Source organism: Argiope bruennichi, chromosome 8 (genome assembly GCF_947563725.1).
Source record: "Argiope bruennichi chromosome 8, qqArgBrue1.1, whole genome shotgun sequence".
Classification (NCBI taxonomy): Eukaryota; Metazoa; Arthropoda; class Arachnida; order Araneae; family Araneidae; genus Argiope; species Argiope bruennichi.
This window is the reverse complement of record NC_079158.1, coordinates 111,110,037-111,133,458: the sequence shown is the minus strand read 5'-3', so window position 1 is coordinate 111,133,458 and position 23,422 is coordinate 111,110,037. Positions and strand designations below refer to the sequence as shown.

The 23,422-nt window shown below is 27.9% G+C and overlaps 1 protein-coding gene across 1 annotated transcript in view; it reads right to left on the bottom strand.

Moving 5' to 3' along the window:
- The window catches only part of LOC129981972 (uncharacterized), a 76,008-nt gene extending 55,084 nt beyond the window's left edge, over window positions 1-20,924 (bottom strand). Inside the window, exon 1 of the mRNA XM_056093051.1 lies at window positions 20,853-20,924. The gene's annotated coding sequence lies outside the window, so the exon portion shown is untranslated. The remainder of the gene's footprint in view (window positions 1-20,852) is intronic.
- Between the last annotated feature and the right edge of the window lie 2,498 nt (window positions 20,925-23,422).

Sequence of the window (23,422 nt, the reverse complement as noted above, 5' to 3'; positions counted from 1 at the left end):
TTTCAAATACTGTTAAAAAAATAGTCATATAGTGAAGATATCAGCTGGATTTAAACGATACTTTAAAGTATCATAAAAAATAAAGGGTTGATAAAAACTTTCAGTGTCTTACAGAAATATCGATTACTATTGCTGCGAAATTGCTCAGACTTTGACAAACGATATAGAAATTTTAGTTCAAATAATAAGCAATACTTTTCGCGAAAAGGTATTGAAATTAATATTTTTTGTTTACTGAAAATCTTACTCTGAATCATCTAATTATTACAGTTGAAAAGTTGATTCCATTCTGAATGAGAAAAAAAACAACCGTTGTTCTTTGGTAGTCATTATGAGGGTATTCTTTCCAATGATCATTCAGAGATATTTCGGGCAGACAGTTTAAGTAGCTCCTAAAATGACTATTTAGTTCAATCACTTTTCATTTGTTTTATTATTTTTTTCCCTAGATATTTTTTAGGATATAAGAAATTATAGTTTTATTTAGCTACTTTATAAATAATTAAGTAAATAATCTATAATTTGATATAGTTAAATAGCTAAGTCTAAAATCTGTTTATAAAAGTCGTATCTCAAGATACAAATGCTTTGCCAGTACATTTAATAATTCTTTTTCTCTGTTCAAGATCCTATTATCTAGAAATATTTTTACATAATAACACTTCAGCAATTTTTTTTCTATTATACATTGTTGTTTACATCAGCTAAAAGAATTAACACTTTTGAAAATTATCTAAGTTTCCTTCAACCGCAGTTCCAACCTTCGGTGTAAATTGTTACTGTTTGCTTATTGGGTTTCTAAAGCGCGAAAATTAGAATGCGTTATTCTAGGCCAAACGCATGGTAGTAGGTTCGCTTAAAAAACTTACAAACTATGATGCCAGATTTTACTACCTAGGCTGAACAATTACATCTATTCAGATGCTTATGATCTTAATTGTTTGTAATTTCTGATTAATACCAGAAATAGTCAACGAACTTTACGAATAAAATATATTTGAATTGTCTCTGTATATGCATATTGTATTTAGGAGATCTAGTTTATTATAATAGTGTTCCTTTTTATGTTTTTAAGTTGCTATCAAACTGAATGACAAAGAAAAAGTTCAATATTGTTTATATAAATCCACTATTTTGTTTTTATAAATATGGGTTAGTCTATTTATTTTTAATATCTGGAAAACCGCTAGGTAGTACTTTTTTTCTTTTATAAACTCGCGTGTCTTTTTAGTGAAAATATTTACAAACGAATCACATACTGATTACATATGAATATTTTTCAGTCTTACCTCATCACACATCCATCAGAGCCATCTCACAAAATTTTGAGTTACCAGTAGGTTATCATCCTACGGTGACAATGCAAGTACCACAAAATTTACGAGACGGCACTATATGACACTGTCATCATGAGGTCTGATAGATTCTAATAGTTAGTTATAAAAAAAAATGTTTTTTTCTGTGTGTGCGTGTAAACTCGAGTTTTTTCAGGAAAAATACTATACATACAAACTTAAAAAAAGTAATATCTTATATAAATATAGAATTTGATCGTTAGAGCCATTTCTGAGATACACAAGTATATATATACATATATATATATATATATATATATATATATATATATATATATATATATATATATATATATATATATATATATATATATATATATATATATATATATATATATATATATATATATATATATAATATATGTATGTATGTATGTATGTATGTATGTAACATTAATTTGTTGTGAAGCATGATGCAGTTTGAAGACAGTGAAGATACTTTTAATTTCGTGACGACGTTTTATTTCATTTTGAGGAAGCAGGCATATGTACAAGCGATGAGCACACAGAACGACACAGAAAGGAAATGAGGAAAAAGCTCTTGGACATTTTAGCCCTGGTCTTATATAAACTATGATCTTGATAGGGAAAATATTTCTTTACAGTGCTAATGTATTATGAGATTTCGATAGGGATTTTCGTTACACGCGTGGACAAAGCAGGGGAAACACAGGGAGATTTTAAAAAAGAATTTGCCTGATCAGCGGTATTTTATCTCTTCACGCGCAGTGTGGGAAAGTTAGATTTTAGCTGATTCAACAATTTAACAAAGCTTCTCTTGAATTAATTAGGTAGAGGCAGTGGAATTGGATCACGAAATAAGAGAATACTTTAGAATGAAGTTACTATGGGCTAAATTAAGATAAAAACTTGAAAATTAATTAAATTGAAATTAGAGTTAAAATATCATTATATATATATATATATATATATATATATATATATATATATATATATATATATATATATATATATATATATATACAAGAATTGCTCGTTTTAAGTTATAAGATGTAAACTTCCGTTGACTGTACATAGAGCGTTCTTCCTATTAGTGAATAATTAATAAGTTTCGAACAGAATATTTGAATAAAATGCAACATATATAAAGTTCACTTCTTCTGCTAAAATTTCATAATAATGGTTTCACAATTTTATAACATTTGCTATATAAAATTACAAAAACATTAGTAAAGATAACTGGAAATTAAAATTTAATTTATTGTATTTATAGAGAGATCAATTTTGTTATTTTAAAGAATTTGGACAGTAAATTGCGCACTTAATAATATGCTGAAATACAATAAGTCGATCAATAATATTAAAATCATTCAAAAAATTCATAATTCTTCGATCAAAAATGTATAATACACAATAATTCAAGTAAGCGTTTATAATTTTCTCATAATACTGTTACTCAAATTTTAAATTCAGCAATGACTCTCTTTTTCTTCAATTTCCTCGACACTTACTGTCAGCAGCGTCGAAACGTTTGCTGCACGCATGACAAACACTATCTGCACTATCATGCGTAAAGTTATATTCAAGCACAAACGTTCGAGTTGGCTGGGTGAGTATCCTTTGAAACTTCTGCTACGGTCCGGACTAAAATAATGAATGAATATGAATTACTTTGTTAAATTATGAAATGATGCTAAATTATAGTAAATTTCCAAAACAATGAAATGTTTAGTTTATGATGTTGTCATATTTATCAAAATTTTACATGCTTGACATCAAATTTCTGTTCTAATCGTCATTCATTTTTTTTTACATGAGTTATAATGAATTAAAAATTATTCGGTTCAACCTTCCTAGAGATGATTTTTTTTATCTGTTTATTTTCTTAGAAAGTTTCGTTTTCTTTTTCATTTTTTTTTCTTTCAAAGGAGAACATAAGACCATTTCATCACAAATTTTTAATGACTATGTTGAGTACTGATATCCTGACCTCTTTTAAAAGATTAAGACGAAAGAAATTTTTGCGACACTGAAAAAAATACTTAATTTTTTTCGTCCTTTCAGATAGTCTTTCATTTATTGATGCATGGTGAAGATTCTTTTCTTTTTTTTTTCTCATATACAAAGTATGCAAAAGAAAGCAATATCACTGCCAAAAAATCATAACTGGAGCTTTTGACTAATTTCCACTTTTCAGACCTCGTTGTGTCACAAAAACGCACATTTTTGGAATTATGCTTCTCTGTCTCTGACTTTAACAATCAAAAACGTTTCGAGCTAAACGGATGAAATTTGATATAAACGGTAGAGAAACCCAACCAAATCAAAGCGGATATAAGAGTAAATATTTTGAAATAAAATTTGGTATGTGGTATATTTAAATTTCTTTCAAATTCTGAGCGAAATTCATTCAGAGGAAATCTGTATGCCCGATTGTAGGAATATAATACAAACACTATAAAACGAAGAGAGTTAAATGGATAAAATTTGATTCAGAGAATTAATATCTAAAATGCAGATATGAAACGAATTTGGAACTAAATATGCCAAAAGGTTGATCGCCTGCTGGTCTGTTTTTTCAGAAACATATAAACATGGCCGCTCAAAAACGTGATCAATAAAATACATTATATTTGATATGTGATATTTTCACTAACATTGTCGTCACGTGTCAAATTTTGATTTGAATGGCTCGGAAAAATAACATCCAAAATACAAATTCTGTTTTCTGACACTTTTATATTACCACATACCAAAATAATTGCCGAAAATTAGCCAACAGCTACACAATAATAGGTACTTTTATAACTATTATTCGCCATGTGATTAATAATACACAATTACATTTATTATAAAGTAAACGCCGGCGTCCTTGCATAAGGGTAGCGCGTCTTCCCCTTGATCTGGGTGTCCTGGGCTCGAGTCCCGGTTTGGGCATGATTGTTCTTCCTCTGTTTTATCTGTGAGATGCGTGAATGCGCCATCCTGTAAAAAGGGGTTGTACAAGGGAATGAGTGATGCGTGAGTGGCAAAGTCGCACTCTTGTCCCTAGTTGGCGCTACTAAAACAAAGGACACCCCCTCCCCATCGGCTTAAATCGCTGACTTCGTAACAGCGGGCTTGTCTAAGTGCCATAAGAAACAACACAGAAAGTATATGGGAAAGTTCCGGCGAGATCACTTTCCTCTGGTTAGTTTTTCGCATGATATATGCAGGAGAAAAACCTACTTAAAATTCAACCTTTTGCATTTGGCCTTAACAATATAGTTTTAATATGTCTTGGAGTCGCTAAAATTTTGACAAATACAATAACTGCTAGGGGGATAAGACATTAAATAGAGAATATGTGAGAAAATTTCGGATAGATCACTCCATTTTAATTATATCTTCCCTTGAATATCATAATTAAAAAAATCAACAAGCTAGACAGATGAAATCTGGCATTTAGAATTAGTATAAAATTGTAGATTTGGACGAAACCTGTCACATTGAAATCCGTTTGTCTATTGATCTATATGTGAGTATCATAAATGCAGTATATAAATAGGATGAAATTCAGAATACAGTTTTATCATGAAATGGAAGACGCGCACCAAGGTTTGGATCGAATCTGTCAATGGAAAAATGTTGAAAAATAAATGTTTTGTTGGCCTATGCGTTCGTGAATAAGTGAGCGCAGTTAAGACAAAAATACAACTACTTAGACAAATGAAATTTGGTATCCAGTTTTGTCGCCAAATTTGTAATTGTGCATCGGGTTTTAGGTTCAATCAGTCAAAATGACGAAGACGAAATTGCGCTTTATTTTCCTACACTACTATGAAACAAATGTTTTTTAGTACAGGAGGCAACTGAAGGATAAACTGCCTCGATTTTTAAAAAATCAGTAATCAATTTTTAAAATTATTTTTTTATATTTGTACATGTCAATTTTACGTCATCTTTATTATTATGATAGCCAAAAAAGTTGAAGTATTTAATAGTTTTTGACCTTGCAATCTAGACTTTGTTTTAGAAAGATAAAAAGAAAGCTAAATCTAGTATAACTGTTGTTTTTTAAACAAAGTAAACCCTTTTTAGGTAGGTTTCACCCTCTCTCTCACGTATACTGATAAATTAAATACTTTAACATCTAATACGGTTAAAAGATATTATTACAATAATCTGAGGTTTTAATTCTTCGCAATGTGAACCGGAACTCAGAAACGGAATTCGGGTATTTTATAGACCATGACTTTCTGTCTCCCGTCATTTGCATTGCTGTTTGCGACAAAATTCCGTTTTATTCTTTTTGAATAGAAAAACCGGAAAAAATAAATTTCAAATGGAAAAAACAGTAATACCATTCTTCCCTCAATGTCATAACTATACACCGTTAATTCTTATCATTTTTTTCATTTTTTATATCAACATTCAGCTCACGGGTAGAAAGACAAAGGATTATTTATAGAAAGAGGTAGATTTGATTTCTTGTTTTGATCCATATCAAAAGGAAAGCAGGTTAAAAATCTAATCCTTTCGACATGGAGATTTTGTGTGAAAACGTTGATGGGATTTTAGATAGTCATTTGCTATATGTGTGAATCTGTAGTAGTTAGTATCGTTTAAAATATGAAGATCATGTGTGACAAGCGTTTTCAAATAAATTTGTATAGTGCAGAGTTTAAAAAATATTGGTTTCTGTAACAAATCATTTCGCCAACATGATTTTTGCTCATGAAAATATTAATAGGAACCAATCTTTTCTAGATTTAAAATATTGAATTTAAAATATTTAATCGAAATTTTCTAATAAAATGCAAGGCATCCATTCTAATCATGGCACAATGATTATCATTTTCTAGACAATTTTAAATACCATTTCATTGCTCGCTTAGTGGAAAGTCAAATCAACGCACACTTCTCCGAGATTTTTCTAAGTGATATTCAAACTTTAATTATACAGTTACTGCAAAAGGGGCCATTAATATAATTAAATTTAAATAATCTACTTAAATATTAGTAATACTATAACAAGACAAATCAGAATAACGAAATAATGAGCTCATGTTAAAGGTATAAAACTTTGCATTTAAGAAGAAATACATTTGCAGACAGTGATTATCAAAGTTTTTGGGGATTTCTTTTTCCTCTCTCTAATTTATATGCCGGTTCATTAAAAATTTTATTAATTTTCATATTATTAATTTCAACATAAAATAATTGAAAATCTGGCCTGCTCTTCCAAACATGCAACAATAATCGACATTCGAAATAGAACAATTTGATACAAGATACGGCACTTCATAAGACATTTGCTAAAATGGAACAATTCCATTTACGCTAATTCAATAGAAAAACTAGTGGTGGTAATATGCCCAAGAATTTCTCACATACTTTCTAATAAAGGTGTTATTCCTCCCCCCCCGTATAAAATTATGCACCTCAGGATAAGATGGCTAATGCCTTGCATGGCTTTTTCTAACAATAGAAAATGAAATATAGATCATTGACATGAATCTAGAACTTTTACCGAATTGAACATTTTGGACATCTACCGATCGATTGAAACAAAAATTTGATTCAGAAATATAGTTGTAGTCACAGGGTATTATACCGAATTTGATGGATTTCAGTCATTAAGTTTATGAGTTATTATGTTTACATGCATGCGAAAGTACAAATCGTCAAACGGTCAACCCTTTCATAGATTTGGTTTAAAATTTGTTAAGAATCTAGATTCTAGATTCTAAAGCTGTATACTAAATTTTGACTACTTGCTCTTTGCGTTTTGGACTTATGGAGTTCACTTACAACCGAACATCGAAAGAGACTTATTTCCTGGAAATCGATTTCATTCAAAATTTTATAGATATGAGCAAATTTAGTCGGCCGTTAGTCCATACACCAAATTTTATCCATCTAGCTGAAACATTTATGAATTTTTCTTTCCTGGACAGATAGAAGTAATTTTAAAATTTTATTTTTTGGACTCATGAAGTTCTGGAATGAGGAAATTGGTCAACAACTCGAGTATTAATTGTTTGCCTATTATAATATACTGAGGTTACAATAACTGAGCGATTATAGTATATGTATACTTATCTATACATATATTATAATCGCTCATACATATAATGTATATATGTATACAGTATAGGAGAAATTAATAAACAGCAAGACTAAATAAGTAACTGAATATATGAATTTTTTTATTTGACATTCATGGATTTGAATACCAGTATTACAACCGTTCGCATGACAAATTCAAATGTTAAAAGCATAGACTGACAGCGAAACAGTCAGCAGAAAGCATTATAAGGATAATAAATCAGTATTGTTAATTAAACGTGGGAACAATTGATGATGGTCTTTGTGTTAAAATAAGAAATAATGTAAATCCCTTAAAACTACTTTAATCCTTGAGCTATGTCATCTACATTTCATCTTCTGAAAAATTGTAATCAGTTTTTAATTCATCTGGAAAGATTTCTTATAGGATTTAGATACGAATGAAACAATGTTATTTATGTCAAAATACGAATTAAAATGTGGTTAAATAGTTCATTCCTTGAGCTGAAATCAACCGTAATATCATTAATATTTCATCTCTAGGAAGGTTGTAATTTTTAATTTATCTGAAAAAGTTTCGATGTAATGCGAATGAAGTAAATAGGCATCAAATTATATTCAAAATAAATTTATAAAACAATATCTTGCAGAGAAAAGAATTTATTGAAAGTAATATACGGAGATAAAACGTAAGCAATGAACAGAAATTAATACTAGCTTTGTCTCAAAAAATGAAATGAACGCTTAATCTTGCGATCCTTTATATGTTTGATAAAATTAGCTGAAAGGTTTAATGGATTTTTCATTTAATGTAGAAATACAATTTACATAATATGATATTTTGGACTTAACCTAATTAAGTAATTCAGTATGAGTTTGAGATCCTCTTTTTCAATTTGATAAAAGGTGTTATGTATTATTTATCATGAGTAGTAGTGATTTACCACTCATTCTTCTCTTTGCCATAAACTGTCGTTCGTTTTTGCAATTTTATTCGTTGCATCTTCGGTTTTACTATGCACTCATCATTGTTAAACTTTATCATCTATTTTTTTATATCAATATGTGTCAGACTCAAACATTCTGCATTTTAATTCGGAGTTTTATATATGCTTGGCGCAGTATAATCAAACTTGACTTTTACGCTGATTTAAGTCTTCCTCTCTCATGAAAAAGTTATATTATTTTCCTACCAATTACCAATTACCCACCTACCCATAAACTTCCCTCCTTTCATTTTAAGTCTTTCTCTCTCATGAAAAAGATTTATTATTTTGTACCTATTACCAATTACCTACCTACCCATAAACTCTTTTCCTGATTCATGAAAAAATTATATTATTTCCTATCTGTTATTAATTACCAACCCATAAACTATTCTCTTTTCATTTTAAATTTTCCTTACTCATGAAAAAGTTATATTATTTCTGCATTTTACTTGTGCCGAAAATTCTGTTGTTTTATGAGAATTCAAATATATATATATATATATATATATTTTCTATTACATTGCTTTTTATGAAAATATTAGAAATAAATGCAGCATTGAAAAAGATACTGATATATAAAAACAAATCGTTTCTGAGAAAAACATATGATCTATGATAACCAACTTTTTTATGCAACTGCAAGCGAAATCAAGAAGCAGTTTCAGTGCAGTCATTTAAGAGTTTGTGATTAGAAACTTGAATAATCCTTAAAATTCATAAAATCTGTGAAACGGAAACTTTTTATACTGAAAAGAGGATTCCCAGAATAACTTGATAGGAAAATTGAGTGCTGACATGTTAGTCAAATTGGAGGAATCAATTTTCTTTATTTGCTGTCTAAAGATGACTGGGAATTGCAATTATTTGACTGTAGAAAATGATTTTTTTAAAACAAATCTTAATATATTAACGAAGAAATAATGTTTTGGTAATAATTAAAATTGGTAATAATTAATAATTAAATTTGGTAATAATTAAAATTGGTAATAATTAATAATTAAATTTGGTAATAATTAATTTGATAATAATTAAAAATTATAACGATATATATGCCAGTTTTCTATCGGTAACAAAGCTCACATGCAAAGTTGACAATGATCATCCGGTAGAAAAAATTCATTAAGTAGTGTCCAGTTATATATTATTAATACTTCTTAGATTTTTATATGGGAACACATTCTAAAATTATAAATATAGGTTTATTCTATGTAAAGCAGCATTTAGCTCTGTTTTTTACGAATTATTTTTCAATTTGTACTATTAGTTACTACAAGAAAACTCATAGTCGACAGCGAATAATTTTAAATTTCAATATACTGATAGGCTACAGAAATTAACTGCTTAGTTTTAGTTTTTTAAAGTTTCTCATGGCTTCAATAATTCCAAAATCTACTTATATTGTAAATACTTGTTTGGAGAAAGACTGCTTATATTGGAGAAAATGCATATTAGAGTATTAAACAGAATTGAATATGAAGATGAAATTTACATGCCTTTTGGAGAGAATAGCTTGTGAGTGTTGTCATATGGTTTAATTTGGGATTTGACTTTTAAATGGAATAAAAGCCTGACAAAACTAAAATGAATCAGAAAAATTGCTAATCAATAAGAAACAATTTCATAAATGAATTCAAAAATGTTTAAATTAAAAAAAAAAGTATCTCTTAACTAGTAGTAGGAGAAACGTATCTCCTAAGTATATGGAGATGTTGTAAGTACTGTTGGAGTAATGTACTAAGTACTGTTGAAAGGTAATAGGGAAATTAATAAATTCATGGGGATAATGTTTAAAATATTTTAGAACTGGATATGGTTTATCCAGATGCATCACTTCTTAGAAATTACTTTAAAGTGTCTTTTTACAGATTTTTCCAAACATCAAATAAATTAACAACGGAAGTAAGGATTAAAGATAAGCGAAATAATTGGAACAATGTAAAATATTCATTTTTATTCTAAATTATTGAATAAGGGAATAACAAAGCTAAGTAATTATTCTAATGTTTTTTTTTTTTCAAAATTTGATTTTTAAAACTAAAATAATAATCACTATGCTTTGCCTTCAATGTATAGCTTCAATCGTTTCTTCGTTCGTGTAGTGTAGAAATTTGGTGAGAAAGTTGTTACTACAGCTGTCGTTCTATTCCTCTGATCACTGTTACTGGAAGTTAGCCTTCTTGGAGCTTCAAATCAGGACATTAACTTGAATGACTAATGTATCCTATTTATAAATTTCAGCTCAGTTTTCTGTCAAAATAACTGGACAAACCCTCTATTGTCCTTTATTCAATGACGTCATTTTTTTACTGATATATGAGACGATTATTGTTTTCTTTTGTCGAAACTTTCTATTACGTGTATACGTGTTAACAAATAATGATAGTAGTATTTATTATCGCTATTTGGAGTATTACAAAATTTTTGTTCAGTCGCTACTAAGAAACTATATTCTTAATTCAGAACATATTTACAAAACAATTTTCTGTTTCTTTTCCAATTTAATTTCAAAACGATAAAAATTACTATTTTAAAATTGGTGAGTTAGTCAGTTATTAGAGAGCTACTATTTCAAAAAGTAGCTGCAGTGGTCTTCCCAAAACTTTCTCGCATACTGTCTAATAAAGATGTTATCCCAGAGAACGCCGTGCATGGTATTGGTGTACAGTAGTTACAAAATATTAACCATTGCATTATAGCATTTTTACTGGATTTATCGTGTCATTCTTCGCGAGATATTTGGCGATTAATACCTGGAATGCGGTGAATAGTATCTGAAGATCGAATTTGTGCATAGACATGTTTATCTCAATCGATTAAAACAAACATTTGATACAAAATTACACTTGTAGTCACAAATTCCTATACCAAATTTAATATATTCAAGCCACTGCGTTTTTGAACTATCCCGTTTAAAAGTTTCTGAAAGTACAGACTGACAGACATACAGTCTTTTGCAAAAATCAATCAATCAAACAAACAATCAAAATTTGATTAATGCCTACACTATTCATGCTAGTCCTGTGCACCGAATGTTATCTACTTAATTCTATTCGTTTTGCAGTTCTCATATATTCGGATAGACTGACTTTCTCTGAACAGTTTTGGCACAAAATTTGATTAATGCCTACACTATTCATGCTAGTTCTGTGTACCGAATGCTATCTATTTAACTCTATTTGTTTTGCAGTTCTCATATATTCGGATAGACTGAATTCCTCTGAACAGTTTTGGCACAAAATTTGATTAATGCCTACACTATTCATGCTAGTTCTGTGTACCGAATGTTATCTACTTAACTCTATTTGTTTTGCAGTTCTCATATATTCGGATAGACTGACTTTCTCTGAACAGTTTTGGCTCAAAATTTGATTAATGCCTACACTATTCATGCTAGTTCTGTGCACCGAATGTTATCTACTTAACTCTATTTGTTTTGCAGTTCTCATATATTCGGATAGACTGAATTCCTCTGAACAGTTTTGGCACAAAATTTGATTAATGCCTACACTATTCATGCTAGTTCTGTGCACCGAATGTTATCTACTTAATTCTATTCGTTTTGCAGTTCTCATATATTCGGATAGACTGACTTTCTCTGAACAGTTTTGGCACAAAATTTGATTAATGCCTACACTATTCATGTTAGTTCTGTGTACCGAATGTTATCTACTTAACTCTATTTGTTTTGCAGTTCTCATATATTCGGATAGACTGAATTCCTCTGAACAGTTTTGGCTCAAAATTTGATTAATGCCTACACTATTCATGTTAGTTCTGTGTACCGAATGTTATCTACTTAACTCTATTTGTTTTGCAGTTCTCATATATTCGGATAGACTGACTTTCTCTGAACAGTTTTGGCTCAAAATTTGATTAATGCCTACACTATTCATGCTAGTCCTGTGCACCGAATGTTATCTACTTAACTCTATTTGTTTTGCAGTTCTCATATATTCGGATAGACTGAATTCCTCTGAACAGTTTTGGCACAAAATTTGATTAATGCCTACACTATTCATGCTAGTTCTGTGTACCGAATGTTATCTACTTAATTCTATTCGTTTTGTAGTTATCCTATATTCGGATAGACTGACTTCCTCTGAACAGATTTTATTCAGAATCGTGTACAAAATTTCAATCGTCTAGCTCAAAGCGCTTTTTTGTTATCTTTGTCACAAACAGACAGAAATATAGGAATGTGTTGTTCTAACTTAAGAAGGTCTAAAATGCGGAGATTTGTTAAAATATTGTGTTCGAATTTTTTGACGATTACTATATTTTCTCTATATTACATATACGAGAAAGTAATTAGTGAATTAGATTCTTTAACCTCACAATGTGATAAAACACACTATAAAAGTAAGGAGAAATCAATTGTTGATTTTGTCGATTGTAAATGGTATTTTCGCGATGCAGAAATCCAAATGGTTTTTAAAACTTTGAAACACTTTTTAATAACGACGGTCACGTACAGCTAGCTAGCTGTGAAGTAAATAAAAATTCCAATAATGCAATTATCTGATTAAGTAATTAAAATATTCAGGTATTTGGAATTCAGTTATGGTTCATTAAGGTTCCGAACCAGGCTTAACGGCTCATTTCCTTGATTCATTTTTAAAGTATATAATATTCCATTTTTCACACAATATAAGTTATGATTTGTCGCAAATGATTTGGTAATAATTCTGAATTTTAATAATATGAATAACGAAAGTCAGCAGAGAGGTAGACAGTTTCACATATAAAACCTTTTTTAATTATCGAACTGCATCTCTTTGATTTGAAGTGAAGCGAGGAGGGAGACACGCTTGGAGAGATAGCTGCCTTTTCTAAGTTCATCAGGTGCTAATTGTAAGGTTGTTGCATATTTAGAGCAAAAGACTAAATTACTCAGATCACATTTAATTAGGAAATGAAGAGAATGGGAAGTATTTTGAGACCAAATGAAATTAAATCTTTTGTTTCAAAAGGAAATAGTGGCATTATCCCTTTGTATAGCTTTGATGGTTTAAAACATCGTAACTTGGGATATAAATTTTGTCAATTTTACCGATGCTATTAACAAAATATTAATGGATAATCCTAGCACTTGTGATGAAAATATTCTTTCCATTGTTTTATATCTATTAGAGAAAAATCGTTCCGTTTAGAAGTAACTTCTGCTATGAAATTTATTTTGAAAGATGTTGATAAGTGGTAATGATACTTGTCGGTTTTAGCGGAGACCAAAAAGCGCCAAAAAAATTTCGCCAAATTATAAAAAATATACTCAAGTGTATAAATATACATATAATAAATATGTGCATAAATATAGAACAAATCACATGAGAATCACATGCTCTATAGTTTGACGATTGATATCGCGAAATTGGCGAAATTTTTTTTGGTCGCTACTATAGTACCGTGGTAATATTAGCTTGACAAACGTGCAATCTGATTAATTACAGAATATCAAATACCGTAATTGTAAACTTAATAGAATTACTATATCCATGCAAATATTGATCGAATAAAATAAAATAATTGCTTAAAATGGGAGAAAATATAGTAATAAATTATTAAGGATAAAGAATAACAATAAAATATTTTTCTTAATTTTTAAAAATTTACGATGTATTTGGATATCTCCAGAAAAATTATTATATCTTACACATCAATAAAAGTATTTTAAACATTAAAGGTTAAACATGAACAGAATAAAACATAGTGATTATGCTAATAATGAACATTATACCATTTTATAGAAAATCATTTTGCAATAGATTCCAGTACCATACATTCATCCACTGTAATGGCGAGTAAAAGCTAAGTTCCAGTTTGTTAGAAATAAGTATATAGCTCACTTGAAAAAAAAAAATGTTGTAAAGAACGTAAATGATCATATTGTATGGCAGTTGAGCTCGCAAATATATCTTTGAAAAAGCTACGATGCTTAAATTTTATACCATATTCAATCAACCATATTTAGTAAAATATTTTTGGTGTACTGGCATTTTAAACAAACAAACAAAACAAAAATGGTTCTTCTTTTTTTACAGCAAAAATTGATCAAATTGTAAAACTCTAAATATCAATATTTGAGATGATTTCAAATAATTTCGATGGCAGTTTCAAGGGACATACACCACTTAATCTTTGGTATATCTATAAAGAAGCCACTAATAAAATTTTAAGCTCCATAATTTGGTCGATTTCAGTCGCAGCTTCTTTTTCTCATGAATTTTTTTTGTTTAAAATGCTAGTATATTAAAATTAATTTCCAGATATGAATAGTAGGATCAAAAGACTGGATAAAAACTTATATTTCATAATTTTTAAAGAGTACATATATTTACTCAAACAATGTAAAATCTAAGTCATTTTTTATGTCATTTAATTAATTTTTTCAACTGCAAGTATAAATCTGTCTCTAAAGTAATACGAATTAAAGGATTTGGAAGTCAGCTATTGGAGTGCGATTAGTTTGAGAGTACTGTGAACAAAAAACGCTTAAAATAAAGTAATGGGATTAAATTGGAATATTTAGCATACAAAATATTAAATTTTTTTCAAAGAAATGAAAATATTAGGCCTAAATCACACGCACAATAAAAGATAGTTATCGTTTATAGCTCCTTTTTTCTTATCGAAGTTATGTTTCAACAGTAAATGGGGAATTTTAATTTTTTTCATTAAAAAAAACTGAATAAAAAAATAAAATTGTAATAAATATGCTTTTTTATTGATGGTGTAAAATAAAAATTTGTTGTTTGACATTTTTTTATTCAACAAAATGTAGAAATAATTTTTGAATATTATATCGCATAGTAGTGAGAAGTATCCTTATTTTTATATTTAAATGATGTTATTTTTATATTACTAACTAGCCGCCTTTGGCGACCAGCCGGTTCGCCAATCTTAATGTTCGTTTAAATTTTAATAATTAAATAGGTTGAACCGGAGTTTAACCCCCTTCTTTGCCAAGTTGCGATAACACTCCAAAGCTGGCAATCTTTATTATGCACTATAATTGAACATCTGCTACTTTGCTTTTGAACATTTCGCAAGGTCGTTGTTGGCGATTTTTAAAAATTGCTCCAAGCAGGAGGTTAAACTCCGGTCGTACCATTAAATATTTTACGCAATTCCAACTTTAATAGATTCTTCGGCAAAATATTTTAAAACTTCAAATTTTGATATTCATATAATTCACTCATAATATTATAAGGGCCTTCAGTCATAGCCTGATATGTATCTCTCTAATTTTCTGTTACCCCTCGTAGAAATTATGCTTTAAATTAAAGTGTAAATGATTAATCTGCAATTAATATAATAATATTTTTTACTGAAACAAAGCATTTTTTTTAATAATATTATTACTGATAACAGAGTCACTGAGCGTTTAAACTTTATGGGCACTAAAGAATATCTTTCTTAATTTATGTAATATCTCAAGAATTTGTCAACAAAAATTTCTCAGATTCATCATGAACAGATCGATTCATTAACAATGTTTCATTTTAAATGCATCAAACACTAAAAAAATAAAATGAATCGTTTAAAATAATCAGTCGAAAACAGGTTTAAAAAAATACTTAAAAAACGATGTACTTAAAACTATAAGCATATACAAAAAAGTATATAACTAACATAAATACAATTTAATTACAAAAGCATCCAATTAACCTAAAAATAATTTAAATCATTGAAAATAGGTTAAAAAAAACTACTTAAAAACGATGTACTTAAAACTATAAGCATATACAAAAAATATATAACTAACATAAATACAATTTACTTAAAAAAGCATGCAACTAACCTAAAAATAATTTAAATCATCCGTTGGTTGCCATGCCAACAGTCAGAAAACAATGCGCATGCGTGAATTTTCTTCGCCAGTTACGTTAACGCAAGTGCGTGAATTTTTCTACGCCAGTTGGGGTAAGGCTATGCAGATTATACATTTTTAATTTCCTTTATTCTTTGTTATTTTAATTCAAAAGTACTTCAGAATGAATGTGAAACATGGATTAATTAACAATGTTTAATTTTAAATGCATAAAACATTAAGAAAATAAACAGAATCGTTTGAAATAATCCGCCGAAAAATGTTAACCCTAGCCTCAATTCTGTTGGGAGAAAAAAATAACTGAAGATTTGGCGGTGGGGAAAATGGAATATTTTTTTGGCGGAAAAGTTGGCGGTGGGGAAAATGGAATATTTTTTTGGCGGGAAAGTTAGTTTTTAACTAATAATTAAAATTCTAATTAAAATTTCAAAAAAAGGGACCCCAGGTGCACATTCCCGACCTCTAAGGTATACATGTACCAAATTTGATAGCTGTATGTCAAATGACCTGACCTGTAGAGGGCCAACACACACACACACATTGAGCTTTATTATAAGTATAGATAAGTATCCTTTATATCCTTATTTCGTTCCCTTTTCCTCAGTAAAAATATACATTAACTAAACAAAAGTAAAATGAATTAATCAAGAATGTAGTTATCAATATTCTCGCTTATGCATACAGTTTCATATAAGTTATCTTATTCAAATTTTTTAAGAAATAGAGTTATCGAGGAATTTCAATTTTCAAGCACTGCCCAACCTTAAATTCGTTTTTAACTTGATACTATTTCATTAATTTTGAAGCGACGGGCTCAATTAGGGATGCACGAAAAGGTAACGGTTTATTTAAAATAAAAGTAATGACAGATGCTTATAATAATATTACTTATTCTACTAAGAATATGAATATGATATTCTACTAAGAATAACAAATAGTAAGATAAATGTTTGAGTTTAAAATACAGAAAATAAATAATCTTTTATCTAGATTTGATATTTTTTTTTTACAAATCCCGTACACCCGACCATTCAGATTTAATTATAAAAATAAAAAAATAAATAAAAAAAAATAAAAAAACAGATGTTATACCTCTTTTTAATTTGATAATATTTATAGATTCGCTGTTATGGCATGTGATTATGTATGAGGCAAGAATCATTCAAAAAGTTTAGTAATATACACAATTGTACCTAAAATTACCAAATTTGGCAAGTTTTTTGGATAAAAGATAATTTCTAACAAAAGGATACTGAAATTTTTAATAAAACATTCATCGTTTTTGTCATTTCATGTTTTTCTTCAATAATCTCTTTACCTATATCTGTAGAAAAGAAACTCTTTTTACTCAATTTTAATATAAAAAAAAAGCTTTTCTTTACAAAATTTTTTATAAAATTTTAATAAATATTTAAAAATATTTTACGTGTACTTTAGAGCTATATTTTATCAGTATGAACTATGAAAACTATAGCTTTTATGTTGCTTTTATATGCGCGTACGTTAGAATGATAATACATACACTTTTTCTTTTCTTTATATCGGCGACATGAAAGAATAAATCTTTAAAAATAATATAAACCCATATGAATTTAATCCTAAAAAAATATCAAGTTGTTTTGAACAAAAGATTCGAATCTCTTTGACAGTTTTTTATTTGATACTTATCATTCCTACATTTTCTTATTTACTTTAGTTTCTGGTGTCTCAGAGATTTTTCATTTTTAGAAGAGGTCTCACATAAACACAGCAGTAATTGAATTCCCTTGAACAAATAGTGCAATTCAAATGAAATGCAGACGGATTATTGCTACAGTCGGGTCTGAAAGCACAACCATCTGCTACCAATACAAAGACTTTGTCACCAAGTCATTACGGTCTTATATTTTTTAATCATGATTTTAAATACTAAGTTAAAGATTGAATACACTTTAATTTACTTTATAAGTTTCAAAAATCAGAAATAGCACAATTCCTGGAAGCATATGCACAAGACTTCTTTTGTTTTTGTGGATAAGATTGTGCATTTCAGTTGTTTCTCTTCTTTTTGCTGGTATTCCCATGAAATATAATAATTGTAATCCTATTCTAAAATATTTTTAAAAAAATTAAAATTGGACTGGATGGATTCCCTCGTTATTTATTAGTTTATTAATATTAAGAAGCGATTTGATTATCAAGCAAGTATGAGGATGGGACTACATCAATTAGAATAAGGTTTACATTAATTAGAATTTTAAAAAATTCTGTATAAATAATATCATATATGGATCATCAAATCATATATGAATGAAATCTAAATATATGATTTGAAATTGAAATTGGGCTGACTGGTTTCCACCTTCGTTTATTCTTTTATTGATATTAAGAGGTGATTTGAGGAGGGACTCAATCAACTCGAGATAAGTTTATATTAATTAAAATAAAAGAATTTTTCAGAATAATGATTTATAAATGAATGAAATCTCAATAAATGATTTGAAATTGAAATTGGGCAGAATGATTCCATTTTCATTTATTCTTTTATTAATATAAAGAGGTGATTTGATTACCGGGCAAGATGAGGATGGGACTACATGAATTAAGGTTTACATCAGAATAAGTTTGAGGATTGGACTACATCAATTAGAATGCTGTTTACATTAAATAGAATTAAATAATTTTTCTGTATAAATAATTTCTGAATGAACAAAATCTAAATAAATTATTTAAAACTGAAATTGATCTGAATGAATTTTATCTTCATTCATTATTTTATTAATTTAAATAGGTGATCTCATTACCGAACAAATATGTGCCTACATTAGTTAGAATAAGGTTTTATTAAAACAGATCAATTCAAAAACATTTAGTAAAAAAAAAATTAGGGTTTCACAGGCTAAAAATATGGTACATATTCTTATAACATTCGAAATTAAACATTTAAAAAATTCTTTTTATCAAATGGTATAAAGATTTTCAGTGCAATTCGAGTTATTCCAACGGTACATTTTTGTTTTTAAACTTCTGGTTTCGAGATTCCGTATATTTCAAGATTCCTCACCGGTTTCCTAAGAGCAAAAAAAAAAATTTCGACTAAGATTTTTTTGTTTTTGTTGCGAAAGATTTAGTTTGGATGGAACCAGTTTTTTTTTTGCTGAAGGGAATTTGATGCACTCGATTCTAAAGGATTTCACTCAATAACCAATGAAGCGCTAGTTTAGTAAATTTCTACAAATCGGGGATTACAAAGGCACAAGTATTTCTATAAGTCGATAAAAAATATATTTGAATAACTTTGTTCAAGTTGGGCAGTGATTGTATCTAAAAAAAATTACTTTCAAGAAAAAAATAAGTTTCAGTTTCTTTTTCTTTTGTTCTTATTTGAATTTTCGTTTTTGACATATTTAATTTAGCTTCTAACTTTATATTTCGAATTTAATCCCATAAAGTTCTTATTTTTCTACAAAAAATTATTTGAACTTAACAATAAAACAATAATAAACTTCAGTTTTATGTATTTTTCTAACATTATTTATCTGAATTCGTTTTTAATATAATACCTTATGTATATAAAGAATTTATAAAATTAATTGATAATTTAACAACATAAATTTACCTTTAAATAGAAAAAGAAAATGAAATGAATGTCGATAAAATGAATCAAATTTGACCTATTTATCTTATTTATTAAAAAAAACCAATAGATTTTTAAATATGCATTTAATATAACTTACTATTTTTTAATTTCCTTCCTATATAACTCAACTATCAACATTTATTTTTACAAAAAGATTTTCGAAATCGATTAAATTATTTTTCTTACAAAGTCGTCTGATTATGTTACGTCATTGTAAAAATAAAAAATAATAATAGAGCAATTTATAATTCCTTCAATTTCATAAAAATTTATTGAAAGTTTGAATTTATTTTTCAGTTAAATAATGTGATTTATGTTTTAACAGCTGTTTTCATAAATGATAGATATATTTTTTATAAATGATTAAAAAAAAACTGTGTTTATTACTTACTTAACATATCCCATTTCGAAAAATTAATTTTAAAATATTAAGATAATTGTAAAATATAAACATTCAACTTTTCAGAAAAAGTGAAAAACGTAACTAGATATTAGACGAATTTTAATAAAATTATTAAAAAAAATAATTTATAAAGGTTTCTTGATCTGGTTAGAATAATTATATTTCAAACAAACTATGCCTTATTTCTAGAAAAGTTATTTTGTGATTTTAATATAGCTGATAGTACAGAAAAGAAATGAACAAAAATCAAATAAAAAGAAATGGCAAATATCACAGATAAAAACAAACACAAAAAAATATTTGATTTAAATTTTTAGAAAATTCATTAGATTTGCAAAGACAAAAAAAAAGACTATAATTTTGATTTTTTAACCCTTTTCCGAAACTTTTGCTTAAATCTGAATAAAAAGAAATAAACAGAAGACAAATGCCACAGACAAAAGCAAAGAGAGGAATACATTTCACTTTTTGGTTAAAAATCATGGAATATTCAAGAAAATATTTATAATTTTTTCGTGATTAAATAAAAATGCAACTGCCAAACTCTATACTTCCCGAAATCAGTAAAAAATATTAACAGTTACCTCATTAATATAATCAAAAATTTATGAAGATTGTATCATGAGAATATTCAAAACGTACTTACCGTATCCGAGATAAGATAGTATTCCGATTTGTGAGAGAATATTCCTTTCAGATGATACTCGGTCGAGCGATGTCAATCATAATGAAGATCTCGAAAGCGCGTTCGCGAAACACAACTTTGTTATTTCCAACGGGTTGCCAGATTTCGATATTTAGCGCAGACGAAAAGTCTCGGCTTTCAAAGTTATGGAACGGGAAAAAAAAAGAACTTTTTTTTTTTTTTTTTTTTTTCGCGCTAGTAGAATTGCAACGGTTTTAGCTACTTCTGCTCTTGATGGAGAAAAAAAAAAAATGTCTTAACATTGTTACATTTAAACTTTTGTTTTTTTTTAAGAGAAAGGAAATTAAAAAGAAAAGAGTTTTGGAGAATTCTTTTCCATTTATCTTTATGGAATAAAAGTATAATAAATTTCGACAGAGAAAAAAGAAGAAATAAAAAGGAATTTTAAATTTAAAATATTAGTTTATTAATCATTTATAGTCGAATTTTATTTTGTTTAAAGATAATTAATGTTTATTAATTTGTTCTATATTTCAAACATTTTAACAGGAAATGAAGAAAATTGAGCCGAATATCAAATAAATATATTTTAAATCTATAAAGAGTTTATAAAAAAATGTTACGGAAGTATATTTATGAAAGCAAAATGCATACATTATTAAATATATGTTAATGCAATGACATATTGGAAGTTTCTATTTATTGGAAACTAAATATTATTTCAAAAATGTAACGAAGTGATCGATTAGGAAAATAAAGAATAACGAAAAAAGACCAAAGCATTTACTTTCAAAATCTACGATCAAATAAATTTCTGCTACCTCAAAAATTCTTTTCATTTTCTCAAGCTTTTTTATTTTTATATGAATTATACAATAAGAAATTATTGTAATTACCAAAAAATTCGAATTGAAGAATCTTTAAATAAATAAAAATCTCTTTTAAATTGAAGAATCTCCATGTTTCAGATTTTCCCCTAGTCCGAAAAAAACATTTTTAGAATTGAATTTGGTTGTCTTTGAACGCATTATCTTATGTGAGTTTTAGATGAAATTTGATACGTGTCATATTTGTAGACTTTTTTCTATCCAATTTTGTGAGAAAACCATTGGAAGCTTCTCTATCTGATTTTAAGAGTGAAAGTGAATGCGAAAATTACAAAACGCAACAAGTGGCAAATGGAACTTGGTATATAATTTTGACATTTTTAAAATTTTAAGCCAAACCTGTCAAAAGTTTAACTGTCTATGAATTATCCAGGAAAAATCGATAACTCAACACACAATACAAATTTTTCTTATGTTATTTTGTTATTCAAAGTGTAATTCGTTATCAATTATATATTTATGTCTGCCGATTAATTTTAATCAGTCGAAATAAAGACTACAAAATAAATATTCCTTTTTCTTACTAGATTTTGAAGCTCAAAATACTCATGTGCGGGGCTCTGAAAATAAAATCTGAGCAATTGTGGCCTTTTCGGCCTTATCCAAGTTCCACATTTTGTTTTGGAGAATGGAGAGGGGTAGTATAGAATTTTTTATTAAACAGTATGCTAGATAATTTTTTAAGGATAATTTATTTTAAATTATGATTAATTGTCAATGATTAAGATGCATTATCGTTATTTTTAAGTTACATTGTTTAATATTTCTTCTTTAGAACAATTACTTTTTTTGAAATAGTGAAAAGTTACTTTTTTTCCCTTTACATATCCGAATTTGTTTATGATTTGCTGAATTATAAACTCTGAATGTTTTGTATTTTATATTTTAAATACATCATTCAAGTCTTTTTAAGTTTTAGCATAATTTTATATCTCAATTTATTTATGATCATCGACCATTTTATTGTCTGGATTGACGGTTGATCAGGTGAATAAAGAAGTGGTTATTAATTATAGGGTATTAAATTCTAGTGAATGAAGAAGTGGTCTGGATTTAGAGTTGATCAAGTGAATAAAGAATATGCGATATTAGTTCAAATGAATAAATAGTGATCTGGATTGACTTGATCAAGTGAATAAAGAAGTGGTTATTAATTATGCGATATTAAGTTCAAGTGAATAAAGAAGTGGTTATAAATTATGTGATATTAAGTTCAAGTGTGTAAAGAAGTGGTTATAAATTATACGAAGCTCAAATGAATAAAGAAGTGGTTATATATTAAGTTAAAATGAATAAAGGAGTAATCTGGATTGACCTGATTAAGTGAATAAAGAAGTGGTTATAAATTATGCGATATTAAGTTTTTAATACATCGAAATATCAGACGTCTGTTTAATAGACGTCTTAAAGTAGGGCTTCTGTAATGAATGAATTTCTAATTAGACCAACTAAGGTAGCTAGATTGAGCAAGCTGGTAGATTAAAATAATTTACTTTCCTTATTACCACATCAATAAGTTTGCAAGATACAAATTCTGTGAGTTATAAAGTATTGAGCACTTTACTATGAGCCCTTTAACAAGGGAAATTGGTCAGGTTTCAATATGTTCCATTACGTTCACTTAGTATGTAGATTATTTATAAGCATTGATCACCTGTTTCAATAATATTGTGTATGAATGTG